Source organism: Nicotiana tabacum, unplaced genomic scaffold, assembly GCF_000715075.1.
Source record: "Nicotiana tabacum cultivar K326 unplaced genomic scaffold, ASM71507v2 Un00098, whole genome shotgun sequence".
In the NCBI taxonomy this organism is placed as follows: domain Eukaryota; kingdom Viridiplantae; phylum Streptophyta; class Magnoliopsida; order Solanales; family Solanaceae; genus Nicotiana; species Nicotiana tabacum.
Window position 1 is genome coordinate 53,974 of NW_027438336.1, and position 5,571 is coordinate 59,544.

The following is a 5,571-nucleotide window of genomic DNA, read 5'->3' on the forward strand; positions in this document are numbered from 1 at the left end:
ACCTGCCATATTCCAAAGGTGCATGATGGCCATCTTCATAGATATGGTAGAGGACATAATGGAGGTTTTCATGGATGATATCTCAGTGGTGGGAAACTCATTCAATGACTGCCTTATGAATTTGAGAAGAGTACTAAAGAGGTGTATGGAGACTAATCTGGTACTGAACTTGGAAAAGTGCCATTTCATGATACTGGAAGGTATAGTTTTGGGACACTTAGCGTCAAGTAAGGGCATTGAGGTGGACCGTTCTAAGGTTGATGTAATAGAGAAGTTGCTACTACCTACTTCCGTCAAGGCCATAAGAAGTTTCCTTGGTCATGCCGGCTTCACAGGCAGTTTATAAAAGATTTTTCCAAAATTGCTAACCCTTTGTGTAAATTGCTGCAAAGGATCACCCCTTTGTGTTTTCTAATGACTACAGGGTAGCTTTTAAGGAGCTGAAAAAGAGGTTGGTGTCGGCACCTATTATAGTTGCACCTAACTGGGAACAACCATTTGAGCTGATGTGCGATGCAAGCTACTATGCTGTGGGAGCAGTGCTTATGCAGCGAAAAGAGAATGTCATGCACCCAATCTATTATGCAAGTAGAACCTTGAGTGGCGCCCAACTAAACTACACTGTGACTGAGAAGGAGATGCTAGTAGTGGTGTTCACATTTGACAAATTCAGGTCATACCTGATAGGCTCGAAGGTAATTGTTTATACGGACCATGCTTCTCTCAGGTACCTAATTGAGAAGGAGTCAAAGTCGTGCCTTATTCGATGGGTGCTACTACTACAATAATTTGACTTGGAAATTCGTGACCAAAAGGGAATGGAGAACAAAGTTGTTGATCACTTATCTAGGCTTGAAGGAGCTGAAAAGAAGGTAGAGGTGGAAGAGATCGTGAAGACCTTCCCAGATGAACAACTTTTAGCCACGAGCCTTGAGGTAGTGCCATGTTATGCAGATATTGCAAACTACCTGGCGAGCGGTATTCTTCCCTATGACTTGGCCTTTGTGCAGAAGAAAAAGTTCATTCGTGATTGTCGCATATATTTTTGGGATGAACAATATTTGTTCAGGATTTGCTTTGATAACATGATCTGGAGATGTATCCCCGAGATAGACCAATCTTCTGTTTTGCAGGCATGTCATGCTTCGCCTTATGGAGGCCATTTTGGAGGAGTAAGGACAGCTGCTAAAGTGTTGTAGTCGGGATTTTATTGGCCGACGTTGTTTAAAGATGCACACTTTTGGGTGAAGAGCTGTGATGAGTGCCAACAGACAGGGAATATTTTCCGTCGACATGAGATGTGCATGAACCTAATACATGAGGTGGAAGTATTAGATGTATGGGTAATGGATTTTATGGGACCATTTATCAGCTCATATGTCAACAAGTACATACTGGTAGGTGTGGACTATTTCTCGAAATGGGTAGAAGCTGTGGAACTCCCGACAAATGATGCAAAAGGAGTCATTGGTTTTTAAGAAAAAAAATCATAACTCGATTTGGCACTCCAAGGGTGATCATCAGTGATGGAGGCACTCACTTTTGCAACCGAGCCTTTGCAAAGTTGTTAGAGAAATATGGCGTTCTCCATAAGGTTACCAGTCCATATCACCCACAAACAAGTGGGTAACTGGAGGTGTCAAACAGAGAAATCAAGAGTATTTTGACCAAGAATGTAAATGCTACTCGGACTGATTGGGTCAGAAAACTGGATAATGCACTATGGCCTTACCGCACTGCATTCAAAACTCCGATTGGTATGTCACCGTACAAAAGTAGTATCTAGAAAGGTGTGTCACTTATCAGTGGAGTTAGAGAATAGGGCATTCTGGGCATTGAGGCAATTAAATCTTGACATGGAGGTCGCTGGTACGAGTAATGTCATAGAGTTGCATGAACTTGATGAGTTCCGCTATCATGCTTTTGAGAGCAACCGGCTGTACAAAGAGAGGATGAAGATGATCCATGACAAAAATATTGTGGGCGAAATTTTAAGCCTGGAGACATGGTACTATTGTTCAATTCAAGAATGAAATATTTCCCAACTAAGTTGAAGTCACAATGGTTAGGACCATTTCGTGTGCAAATGGTAAATCTGACTGGAGCAGTTGCAATTGAGTCGGAAGATGGAGTTAAGAAGTTCACGGGCAATTGGCAAAATTTGAAACATTACCTTGGCATGGATGAGGAAAATGTTGTGTCAGTGATTTATTTGAAGGAACCCAAGTGTTGACTGAACCTTGGGTATGATTGACTCCGTCGTGCCGCGACGTTAAATCAGGCGCTTCGTGGGAGGCAACCCATTGTAATATTATATTCGTCATGCCAAGATGTTAACTAAAGCGCTTGTTGGGAGGCAACCCAATTCTTAGTTTATTTTAGCTTAATTAGACTTTTTTTGTTTTGAGGCACTAACAAGTTTTTAGTTAAGTCTTGGTGTTTTAACAGGTACTGGAGCTCGTTGGGAGGTCATAACACTTGGAGTAGTTCACAAAACGGAATGGAAACCACTTGCGTATGCTCCGGACCTCGCCAAGCGAGGCAAGAATCAAGTGAAATAGTTAGCATCGTGCGTTCTAAAGCGCCCTGGATCTCGCACCCGAGGTGACGTCATGCAGTATATAGCACACTTGACCTCATGCTGGTCCTGATGCCACGCACTCTACAGATCGCTTGACCTTGATGACTACCTCGCGTTTCCAATTTTGCCGCGCGGTGGGCGTCGCGTCGCAGCTCGCGAGGCTAGTTAAGTTTTCGGCCCTTTCCTTTTTATAAACCACCCTCCCCCAACCAGTTTAAAACATCAACAAACCATACACACACCTTACATAAAACACCCACCTATCCCTAAACACAACACACACACAACCGCCCAAACACACATGCTCTCCTCTCTCCGAAACCCCACTGCCCCTCCCCTCCACCTCTCACTCACATCAAAACCCCATTAAATCCACTCATTCATACACTCATTCAATCACTACTGCCGTTAATTAAAGACCAATCCTATTTCCCAAACATCTAAGGTATGATTTATAAATCTTTCTTTGTCAAATTTCGAATTGGGTGAAGTGATGAACTAGGACAACTTTTGGGTATGTAGATAAGCTAATAGTGTCTTGTTTTATTTTTTTATTATATAGTGTGGGGTGGGGGATTCTTTAGTTTTTAGGATTGCTTTTAGTTGTTCTCGTGATTAAAATATCAGAAAGGAATTTATATATATATATATATATATATATATATATATATATATATATATATATATATATATATATATAAATGATTGGACTTTTCCCCGACGATGGATCTCCTAGGCAATTTTCTTGAGGGATTAAAGTCTAATCAAAAACCAAAAAAATTATCTTTTAGGTAGTAATAATCCCCCATAGTTTTTCTTTGTGCCTTGGTTCTTTTTCATGGGATATTATTGAATCAGGTAGTAGTTTTTTATTTATTTATTATTTTTAGAGTAGATTAGGGTTTAAGGAATAAAAGGATGGGAAAATGTGATTGCTAGCTCCTTTTGACTTGTTTGATATTACCGTATTTTGGCTCTAGCATGTGTATTACCATCCCTATGGTTTGAAAGTGCTTATGATGCCTTATTGAGTAGATAGCATATTTATTGATGCCTATGTCTCATTTTCTTGGCTTTTGTCACTTTGTGCTTAATGCTTAATATTTTGTGACTCCGTGAATACTCGCTATTGTTTGAGAATCGGAATGGAACCGTCCTTAGTGAGTCATGTGCCATGTATGGTGATAATTTGTGTTGTGCGTGTTATTGCATTAGAGTCTAGAACTTGCCCGGCATGTGAGTTGAAGCGAAATCCTAGGCTTTGCTCGGTTTGAAAAATAATTTTAGGATTTCTTTGATATTTTTGAGCTTAATGCTTACCACAAATAACAATTATCCATAGTCAACCCTTTTGAGCATGTAGGCTTTTATTTGGCAACCACATTACAAGCATATATCCCTTTGTTCTTAATTGCTATTGTTTTGATCATGTTACATCTTAAAGTACAGTATTTGTAAAATGAACACTAGAGAAGTAAGAAGGAAACTTGGGTGGTGTTTGAGTGGAACCAATGAAAGAGAAAAAGTGCACGTGTTTTGCAAAAGAATACACTATCAGCGGTAATTTTAAAAAAAAATTGCAAAACAAAAATAAATGTACATAGAAAGAAAGAAAGGTAGATGAATAAATTTATATATTGTCCTTGCTATTAGGTGTGAAGTAAAGTAGTGCTTAAAGAAAAAGGAAACGCTTTTGGGATGATATTGTTTGTGAAATTAAAGCTGGGATTGAAGAAGTTGCGCTTAAAGTTAAATATGTGACGTGTTAAAGTGTTTAGGAGGGTGAGCCACTATTCCAAAAATATATCCTACCCATCTCTTAGCCCACATTACAACCATGAAAAATTTCTAATTGATTTTAGATCGAGCAAGCCTACATTAGTGGAGGTTTACATAATGAGCAAACCTATAGTACTTTGTGTGTGCATGTGACTTCTTTGTGAGAGTGAAGAATTTTCTTTAGATATGTGAGTCCTTAAAATATATGTGAGCATTTGATTCGAATGTATGGATAATTTGCTCTTTTGTTCTTGTTGAGATGGCGCATGATTTTGCGAGGGATAGGTGACATTATTAGATTTCTCTATGATGTTAAGTGTTCAAGCCATGAATGCATTGTGATATTGAGTCAGTTTGTGAGGCTAGGATTATTATGAGCATATTGTCTTGGTGTTGAATAAATTTTTGAGATATGGTATAAAGTAAAGGGAAATGTGTTTTAAAGGCATATGCTAAAGTTTAATTGTGGCTATCAACCATAGTCATAGGTATGGTGTGCTTCGGATGTGTTAAAGGAAATAAAGTGCTCTAGGTTAGCATGAATTGGTGGTTGACTCGAGAACAAGCAACGTCTAAGTGTGGAGTGGTGATGTTTGGCCAGAATTCTATATATTTTGTACATTACTCGCCCTATATTTTGTTGATTATTGGTTAATTGTGTGACATTTGAGCTAATTTATGTTATTTTATGTGTAAGAGTATCGGAAGAAAGGGTCGAATAAAGTTGCACGAAAAGAGGACAAAAATACAAGAAAAGAGCACAAAAATATAAAATACCCAAGCCTGGCTATAGGCCACGTGTAGCCAGCTCTGTAGCCATATTGGCCATGTTATACGCCTCGCCTCGCAAGGTCCTAGGCACGCTACAAGCCTGGCCTCGCGAGATCAGGCGCCCGGTGGTCAAAAGTTCGTGAGATAAAATACTCCGACCCGGATTTGGACTCAAGGACCTGGATCCTAACATATAAATACTCCCTAAAGGAGTTGAGAAAGGGTGAGACATTATTTGGAGAAGAAAAAGGCTATAAAGCACTGTGGAGCAAGGAATCAAATGAGTTTTCCCTCTGTTTCTCTTTACTTTGTAGTTAACATCATGATGATTGTTTATACATTTATGAGTGGCTAAACATTCTCATCTAGGGTTTTATGTAACCTATTGGAGGATAATTTTCTACTGCGTTTAATATAAATTTGCCTTTGACTTTTCTCTA

At 39.2% G+C, this 5,571-nt stretch overlaps 1 long non-coding RNA gene across 1 annotated transcript; it reads left to right on the plus strand.

Annotated features, from left to right (window-relative positions):
* Positions 1-2,479: 2,479 nt before the first annotated feature.
* On the plus strand, positions 2,480-5,571 carry LOC107796415 (uncharacterized). The gene is made up of 2 exons (XR_001650390.2): positions 2,480-3,026; positions 5,058-5,571. It is a non-coding gene; the product is annotated as an uncharacterized LOC107796415 (long non-coding RNA).